The sequence below is a fragment of the Myxocyprinus asiaticus genome, chromosome 41 (assembly GCF_019703515.2).
Source record: "Myxocyprinus asiaticus isolate MX2 ecotype Aquarium Trade chromosome 41, UBuf_Myxa_2, whole genome shotgun sequence".
NCBI lineage: Eukaryota > Metazoa > Chordata > Actinopteri > Cypriniformes > Catostomidae > Myxocyprinus > Myxocyprinus asiaticus.
In genome coordinates, this window is record NC_059384.1 from 20,161,436 (window position 1) to 20,172,207 (window position 10,772).

Genomic DNA, 10,772 nt, shown 5'->3' on the forward strand with positions numbered 1-10,772 from the left:
TTTGTGTTGTCAATGATGTGTCGTTTGGATGCTGAACATACTGAAAATATGCCAAATGTAGACCACCTGCTATACAGTGGTTATTAAAGAAAAAATACAAAACATATAGCCTCTCAGCCAATGGAGACGTCTGAAAACTTTTGCAAGACATCTATCTAATTTATAAAGTACATATTTACATTATGGTGTGTTCTACATTCCGGATATAAGTAGCTTTGATTGATTTAGTGTTCAGTAACAATGCTCAAAGATGTAAGTTGTGGAAAAAAGAAAATTCCCTATATAATGTCCCGCCTAATAAAATATTGTATTGTACACGTATTTACTCTTTTTTTATTTTATTATTATTATTATTATTATTATTATTATTATTATTATTTGTATATATATTTTTATATCTTTTTTTTAATGAACGAATGATAAAATTCGCATCCAGGAATCGTGTGTTTTTCCTTTTCCTTTTTACGATTAAAATTGATTTACAAAATAACAGAAAAGACGGCAGATACCTTTCACAGAGTACAAACTATCATCTTCGCAGTGACGCTGTCCATGGTGCTGAAGCAACACTCGGACTTCAAAATCTCAAGAAAGGATTCGAGAGTGTATCATAAAATAATCATAAAACATTTATGTATGCGCTATCATAAAACAATTAGGTATGCTCTAAATATATTAATGAGGCTTTTGCAACCTTGAATCATTGTCTGTACAGCAATCCTTGAGCATAAAATCCTAAATATTTTCCCTAAGCCTCCCAATTATGGCGATGATAATGATACAGCCCTGTATTGGTGGACTGAAGAAAGGTGATAGTCATGTTAATTAACTCTGGCTAGCAACACTGCTGGCCCAGTATACATAGATACACACACACGCAAATTTACAATTGGCCACACAGTACAGTACATTTACACATACACACACACATATTGTACATACACACTCTGATTTTTACACCTGCATATGCACGGACACACTCTCATTCTTTTCAAGTCTGCTCTCTCTCTCTCTCTCTCTCTCTCTCTCTCTCTCTCTCTCTCACACACACACACACACACACACATATGCATTTACATATGCACAAACACCAATATAGATCCACATACACGTGAACATAAAGAGCAACCCAGAACACAAACACTAACATAGATCCGCATAATGATGTCAATATAAAAAGCAACCCTAGACATAACTGCTCAGGCCTTCTTAAATGGATCAAATATGTATGTAATTAAAACATTCTACCCATATATGCATTTCCTCATTTGTGAGAATTTAATTTAAAAAACAATATATATATATATATATATATATATATATATATATATATATATATATATATATATATATGTTTATGTTTTAAATAGTCTCCAGTTTGAAAACTGCCTCTTAAATTCAGAAATTTTGTGTAGAAAGGTTCATCAGAAATGTTTATTCATAAAGAGAAGCTGGTGTGCAAATGTTTGCTTGCATGCTTCTTGTTTTGCTCACGATAGGCATAGAAACAAAACATCTATGGAATTAGTTATCTCATAGATGGTAAAACATAATTTTATTTTTTAAAGCGAGTTGCAGGACACATTTCCTTTGCTTTTAACCATGTCACATAATTTTTAGAGAGCTGAACTGTATGTGCAGATGTGTACTGGACTGTGTCATGAAGGGTAATTTGAGGTGTCAGTATTGTAATGAGGCCTGTCATAAGCCATAAGTGTACTGAAGTGGATGGAGGGTGAATGTGTCTCTTTCAGGCCCACTTAGTCTTAAAGGATCCATTAGAGACAGAGTGTTAGAGTGAATACAATAAAAATAGTATTATAATTTCTATTTGATAAAACATATTAATGACTATTATTAATAAATGTTTACCTTTGTCATGCCTTGACAATTAAATAATATAAGCTGTTACATTATTTTATGAACAGGTAGTGTTCAATCAAATTGTAATCTCAGAACAAAAAAATCTTTGCATAGAAGCTTTTTAGAGATGTGTGGTTAGCTTTGTGTGTTTCTGAGTAAAGTAGTTTGAACAAAAAAGTTCTAGAACACTTTTGTATTAAAGATTATTTTTTTTATTGTATTTAAAGTTCACTTTACTGAGGCTACAAATTATCAGAAATTTTTTTTGGCATGGTGTTTTCCAGTGAGTTCAATGTGACATCCATATTCTTACAGAGTGTCAGGGTAGATCTAAGAACCTATTATAATAACTAAAAAAAAAAATAAAAAAAAAAAATGTTATACTATCATTGACAAGATTATAAAGTATAATACATTCTAAACTTTTCTGTTTTTAAATGTTTTGTTGCATGACCAAAATTATTTAATTATTCACCTTTGTTTTTTTACAGACATTATTTTGTGGTTGTCATCAGGGACTAAAAACTAAATGATTTTCATTTTGGTGCGTTCTGAGCAAAAACTCTATTTTTTCGTTCCGGTTCTGAAGTTCTGCAGCCTCTTTTCCAAAAGGTTACCGGTTAGAACAAAATAAAAGAACGGTTAATAACATTCTTTTTAAAATGACAGTACTCTGCACTAAGGGGTGGGTGAAACACCAATTGCAGTGTTGCCAGATCTCGCAAGAGAAAAAAGCAACATGGCCTGAAAAAATAAGCCACTTGCCTCACCAAAATAAGCAAAAATAAGATTTTTTTTTATTTTTTTTATTATTTTTTTTCCTGTGTGGTGGATTTAACAGCATAGAAATCATAACAAGCAGTTAATTAACAATTAAGCATAATTTTATTTACAGATCTGCATCTGAGAAAAAAACCCGGCTGCATCAAATCTGTATTAATGCATCATATCTAACAATAATTCAATGAAGATTTGGAAACAACTGAGAAATGTACTTTTTACCTCTAATAATGTTTTCCTTGTACCTGGATTAACCCGTACATGTACAGTACATGTAATAATACAAAGTTGTTAAAAGGTCTTCATTCACAGAATACGACAGACGGGCGATAAGGCAAAGAAATGTGTGATGCAGCAGTTTCCTTCAGGAACAAAGCACATGTTTAATTTTTAAAAATGTACTGTGATAAACCCTTTGGCCTTTAATTTCATGAAAAAAAAAAAAAAAAAAATGATCGGAACATTATTAACAGGTTATAACCAGTTACCAGCATTTAAAAATAACATTTTCACTCCGGAACAACTGAAAATCACTTTTTTCCAGTTTTTGGTTACGTTCCTTGAACCGTTTTTAGGCCCTGGTTGTCGTGGTATTATTTATGATAGCGATATGAGGCTCTATCTCACCTAATCATAAAAGACAACTGAGCAACTGACCTCATAGTCTAGATCTCTGCATGACTATTTGTCTTGGGACAGTGCATAATGTCACCAATTGATATTATTGACAGGTCTCATTATGTTGTTTTAGTTTCAAATGTAAAGAAAAAATAGAGTAAATAAGGCACTGGGTATTTTTCTCTTCGGTTACAACTGATTGTAGAAAGAGCAGCCTGTTGTTTGACTTAGACATATACACAACCCATTAAAAAGTTTGATCGTAAAACCCCCAGAAGAGCAGTATATTCATGCACACACAGACATTTTTATGAGTGCACAGATGGCCAAACAATGTGCAGTTTTAATTATGACAAAAATCAGCAACACCCCAAAATACTTTGTACGTTTATATGGTTGTCAATTTATAGACATCTCAAAACAGAGTTTTACTCCAGAAAATCAGTGCTCGTTAATGTCCATAGTGGGCTGATTTTAAAGCGCAAGTTTCTCCCAAACAACTGACCCAGCAGGCTCTTCCACCTTCCAGTTATCTTGATGCATTTTAATCCCGGAAATGCATATTAGCAGACTGTGAAGGGTTTTATCAGTGGGTTTTTGGGATTTCACAGTTGGAGTCTGTTTCCATTCTTCATTAACCAACAGGTTCAAGTGTTTAAAATATCCTAACTTTTCTAGTGAGGTTACCAGATGTAATAATTTATTTGGGTTTAATCCTAAATTAATCTTATTATTGAACTAATTGGACTAAGTAATCATGTTGTAAATAAATTACACTCTTGTAACGACACTCTCTAATGCAAAATATGCAGATGCTAATGATAAAAGGGACCCTTAAATAATACTTTTTTAAATCATTCTTAAAGGGATAGTTCACCCCAAAATGACAATTCTTTCATTATTTACTCACCCTCATGTTGTTCAAAACCTTGAAAGACTTACTTTCCTCTGTGGAACACAAAAGGAGATGTTTAGCAGAATGTTAGCATCAGTTAGCATCAGCATTACCTTCAACATCTCCTTATGTGTTCAAACAGGTTTGGAACAACATAAAGGTGAATAAATAATGATATAATTTAAATTTTTGGGTGAACTATTACTTTAAACTTTAATGCCAACATTTTAAAAAAAAACATCTATTGAAATACATTGCCATATATTGACTGCGCAGGATATACAAGTTCACTCAGAGCAATCAGTTGCAGTTCAGTATGGTTGTGATTAAACATTAGCAGGCTCCCAGTTTAGAGGCTCATAACTACACCTCAAGAGTCCAGAGGAAGGCAATCTAGCTCAGGAAATGGCTCCAACCAATATGCTTCCTCTGTGATTGGCTCAGACAATCAAAATGGCGAAGAGCATTGTGCACAGCTTTTGAGCTCTGATAAGGCCTTCATCAGGTATATGTGGAGATCAATTTACCTCTGTGAGATGGAGAGAAAACAAAACAAACATAACAAAAGAACAGGCATATTGTGTGAAAGGTAATTAGGCTATTCCATTGAATACAACAGTCAATAGTAATGCATTATAAATTAGCAATCATAGCTGAATGAATAAACTTGATTGACTGTGTGGCTTTATGTGTCTAAAATCATCCCTGTTTATTGGCTTCTGTTAAACAAACCTTTTATATCACTTCATATAGACCAATTACCAAGTTACCAAGACAAATACATTGAACGTTTAGGTTTTTATAGCCCTTCCTAATGGACTTGGACTTTTTAAAGCAGGTTTCCTTGTTAAATGGCTGTCCTTAATTTCACAGCCCAATTTAATTGCCTCTGTATGAGGAAAAAGGGGATATTAACACCTGTGCCATACTTTTTATATAGATTAAAGCTTTGCTCCAGGGAAATGGCACCTCTGTGAAGATGTTTCATCCTCAAGACTCAAACATTTATATTCATATGTGTGATCGTTTTAGCTCAGTATTCTTCTGAGCCATGCTTCCTCTTGATTATGCACTAGCAATATGACATGTGAGACAAGATTTTATTATTAAAAATGAGGCAGATGTTAGTTGTTGAGAACAATTTAAGGGAACAATATTAAAAAACTAAACTAAAATAAAAGGTAAAGTCCAAAACAAACACCGGCAAGTTGGGGAATGCCTATCAGAAGATTCGTCCTTTAACCGCATCCAGCCTACCTTCCACTGTAAACATGTGCATGCATTTAAATGTTACAGCTCTGAAAAGTGGATGCGCTTGCACTGTATTTCACTGTAACATGTCATGTTCCTATGTTACGATTAAATTTAATTTGAAATGGGAAAGAGAGCAGTAAGACTAGTAAGAATTTAACAAATAACAATGTTTGTCTTCAATTTAGCAAATTGCTGGGGATGCAGGGAATTCCTTCTCTGGCTCTTTGATTTATAATGGGAATATACCTCTCAGTCCCCATTTTATGTGAAGTCAGCAGATATCGAAACCTCACATGATTTGAATAAATCTACAAGGGATAAGCAAATTTTAACTTAAAAATGTTATTCATGTGGAAACATCTAAATTAACTGGTTTTATTTAAATAAAACATATTATATAACATGTCTGAATCAGCTTGGTTACACCAACTAAACAAGTGGTAAGGGTTAGAGCAGGCAGAAATAGCTCCTTAACATTCAAAAAAATAAAGGTTCTTTATCAACATGTACAGTATGGTTCCATGAGAAACCTTTAACATCTATGGAACTTTCCCATTGCACAAAAGGATCAAAAAAAAAAAAAAAAAAAACCGCATGGAAATTTCACCAAACAATCTTACATATTCTGATCTTTAGAGACCCGGCACTTACAGTATGTCAATCACAAATGGATCTACAAAATGCCTAGATAGTGTAAAAATGTCAAAATATGTTAAGACAATTAGAACATAATAGAATAAAAATATATTTTTATATATTTATATTTTTGTATTTTACATATCAAAGAGATAATGCAACAGATCAGGACAAATCTAGAACAGGATTCATTACTTTCACACTGAAAGTAAATCTAGAACAGGATTCATTACTTTCACACTGAAATTTCCTGAGACACAACTGGCTGTCAAACACATATTGAGCTACACATAGTAATAGATGCACAACTTACATCATTTCAGTAGTACACTCAAATGACAATTGTCATATCATACTGTTCATGTGTTGTACTTGCTATAGTTTACTTCCACATTGTTTCTTCATCAAATAGCAATGTCAAATGTAAATTAATTCAATCACTGAAACACCAGCACCACCTTGAGTAACAATTAGCATGTATAATATGTATGTATACACATATATTGGATTCAGATAACTCACTATTGTTGCACAGAAAATCAACATGATATTGTATTTATTTGTATGCATCTAGTACCAATTTATCTTGTAATAAACAAATTAATAGACAATATTACATACCTAGGGTCTATACACTTCTGGTACTTTTTTATTTTATTTTTTAAATTGTGTCATTTTTGTATGTTTGTTTTTTGTAAATCTATTTATAAGAGAAAGACTGAGGAATACTAAAGAGGTGTGGCCACAACTCCAAAAACTGAATGAGGTACAGGGTTTGGAATGAAGTCCTGGGTCACCTGAGGTATGCATTTAAGGGTTAAGAACCTCTCACTGAACCAAAAATGGCATTCTTCAAAGGCATCACTGCAAAAAAGAAAAAAAAAGAAGAAAAAAAAAAAACTTTTTGGAGCCTTTAAGAATTGCAAGTTACTTTTTACAGTGTATGTTCAAGATTCCTCTTTTGCAAATACCTGTATTCATTTAAAGAAACTAGTTATTAAAGGAAGGACTGAAGTAAATTTGAGAGATTGGGAAACCTATTACATGTCGATTCATTTGATGTATACAGACAAGTCATATGAGATGGTGTACTTAATTAGCTGTGATGTAGGCTACTGACTACTGGATTTAAAAAAAAAAAAAAAAAAAAAAAATGTAATGTGCCCTAGCCCCTGATAATATTTTAATGCTAAAGAGATCCAACCTCAGATGCCTCCAACAGCAACAAAACATTTCCTTCAAGATCCAATTAAGGATCATGAGATGTATCTCTTGGTGCTGCACCCTGAGAGAGATGTTGAAAGCATCAGACACCATCACAAAACTGCATGTCCAGTGTGGTTTCACAGCGGCCACTTGATAAAAAGGGGCTTGGGGTGGGTACATCACATCATAGACCTGCAGATAAAAGATGGAGTGGAAAATATGAAAACAGGCCCCGAGAAAACAAAGTCATTTCTGGCCTGCAGCAATATAAAGGACTGTAAGGAGGGCTTCAGGCATGTTTAAAGGCAAAAAGAACAAAATAAAAATCTTCAGGTAGGAATTAAAGTCCAATTACAATCAAATCATCATAGTGCAAAGGCAGTTCACCTGAAATATCACTATACACATGTCATTCTGAAGGTCAACACAATGACTCTCTAAATACATTTAAGTAATCGGGTACTGTATGTATAACAACCAAGGACATTTGCCTTAGTTCACTTATTCAGGAATGTATTCGATCTACTGGATTTTTTACATCCTAACAAATCAGTGCTTGAATGCTAATAAGCATTGACCAGATTTACCCAGAGGCTATGTAATAATAGTAAGCCTATGCAGAGTTTGACTGCTCTTCAGGGTCTCTATAAGCACTAATGAAACACTGCTTTATACATGAACATAAACCCTGCTAAAAAAAAAAAAAAAAGACAAACAAACAAACAAACAAAAAAAAAAAAAAAAACTATTAAATAGATAATTCACCGAAAGTTACAATTATGTCATAATATACTCATCTTATGTTGTTCCAAACCTGTATGACTTTCTTTTGTGGAACACAAAAGGAGATGTTAGGCAGAATTTTTGTGTTAGTCACCATTCACTTTCATTTTATAGAGAAAAGATAATGTATGCTTGGAACAACATTAGGGTGAGTAAATGATGACAGAAATTTACATTTGGCTGAACTTTCCTTTTAACATTCTTAGGCTTTGGTGTTTGTATGTCCTATAAGCCTCACTCAAGCTTGTAAATTCCAAAACCTATAAAATGGTGACTGGAATTCATAGCCACGTCGAAGTTTACATCCAAGTCTCGACCTTTGTGTGAAGGTGTTATGTTGTTGCAATGGAGTTTTTGGTGTGGGTTTCAGTAAAAAAATTAAAAAGTACATACAGTTGAGTTCCTTGTATCAGTAAACATCAGTAAACTGGTACTCTTTTTGTACCAGCACTGTTGACTGTGAAACCAAGGGCCAATTATACATTAGATGTTTGTGTATGTTTCACCCAGTCCATATACAGATCACTCACTTTTTTCAATAACTCAACCTACCCACAAGAAAATGCTCTTGTGACATCACAGACTTGTCCAAAAATAATCACCATTGACAAGGCTCCAAGGATACTTCAGCCCTCTGTATTAGTCTTTAATTGCTATTGTGATACATGTCACAAAGGATAATTGGTGTCGTTTGAAGACATTTTAGGTGTGGTCTATAATAATCTTCGATTACACAAAGTAATGAGTTAGCTAACTCCTGGAAGCTCCACTGTGAAGACTAGAGTGTTTACTTATTCAAAGTCTGCACCACACACATCCTGGCCCAGTTCTTGGGAGCTTCCCATCTAGTCTGACAATCTGTTTTGATGGAATTCAGTTGTTTTTGCTTTGCTCTCATCTCACAATGTGCAACTGCTTGATGTTGCAGAGTTTCCTACTTTGAAGCACGATAAAAACATAGGCGGGATCACAGCCCTGAATATCAATAGTGCAGTTCCATGTCTGAGAGAATGTGGCCTTCTCTGTTCTATGAAGATTTACTACAAAAAAGAGAAAACATTCAAAATAGGAAGACTCCAAGTTCTTTAAGAATGGAAAGTTCAGTGTGGTTCCATTAACATGTCAACATAAAACCCTATATACTTTCTTGAATGGTTCTGAAATAAAAGTTAAAAAAAAGTGACTTTTTATTTATTTTTTAATCAGAGGAACCATCATTCTAAACAATCGGCTATTCTAACCAGGTAGATTCAAAATGTTTAATGCAAGAAATAACACAAATCTACAAATCCAATGCATAGTAATGCAAAGCAATATTTACCTACTTATATTTTACTTAAACCAAAACTACAACTTCACTCCAGGTCAAATTAAATATTATTATAATACTGATTCTGAATTATTATTGTGGAACCAAGTCGAGTATTATTATAATATATTAGTGAATTATTATTATTTTGAGAATTAGAATTGTTCATTATCTGTCACTCACTCGACGTTGTGTCGATGTAGTGACACTAGGGGTCGCTCTTGGGAGCCCCAAACACCTCTGATCTTTGAGAAAAGGCCAAATGGGAATTGGCGAGTGGAATTTGTATGCCACTCCCCCGGACATACGGGTATAAAAGGAGCTGGCTCGCAACCACTCATTCAGATTTTTTCATCAGAGCCGAGCAGTGTTCATTCATTGAATTCATTAATTGAATTCCACTGCCATTCCATTCACCTCTGCGTATGCTTTTGGATATATGCCGCATTTCAGCGGTTTCTCCCCCTCGTGCACGAATAAGTGCATAGAGCGCCCCTGGGCACTTCAACAGCTAAAAGAGAGTATATATTCTAATAATAAAAGAGTATATTTTCCTCTAAAAGAGTGGCACTGACAGAGAGAATCTTTTTAAAGATGCCTTTCCATCTGTGTATATTTCCTGGTTGCGGTCGTTACCTCTCCGCCTCTGATGGCCACAATTGCTGCCTCACATGTCTGGGCTACAGCCACGCTGAGACAGCATTCATGGATGGCTCTGGCTTTCACTGCGAGAGCATGACTATGGCAACGTTGCAGTCACGGCTTTCCTTCTTAAAGGGGAAAGCCACTCCAGCCGCTCCCTGCCCCAATCCTTCTACCTACGGGTATGAGGCCACGTCGGTTAGCGCTGGGGTCGATTTGGGGACCCCAATGGGAATGGTTCTGCCAGGTAATCCCCCACGGACCTCCCATTTCCCAGTATGCTCATTTGCCCCGGTCGAGTTCTGGGATGAGACAGGCGGCTCACCCCAGGGCGAGCTCACGCTCCTCATGACAACCTCTCCCTGGCAATTTGGGGCTCGAGAGCAGGATGAGCTCTCAATCGTAGCATCGGAGAGCGGGCTGTCCAGTCGGATGCGAGGGCCCGAGCCCTCGCGGCTTGATGATTGGTTCCTGGGCTCAGAGCACCGCTCATGGCTGCACCCTTTCCCGGTTCCATTCTTCCCGGAGGTGCACGAGGAGCTCACAAAGTCATGGCAGGCACCTTTTACTGCCCAGACCCAACCTCTGAGCCTCTCCGCTCTCACTACCATCGACGGTGGGGCTGCCAGGGGGTACACAGCGATTACCCAGGTGGACAAGGCGGTTGCGGTGCACCTGTCCAAGGCCTGTAAGTCCACGTCATCCTTGGCGACCAAGGCTTACAGTGTTGCTGGACATGCTGCCTCCGCCCTGCACAACATGGCCCTCCTGCAAGTGCACCAGGCC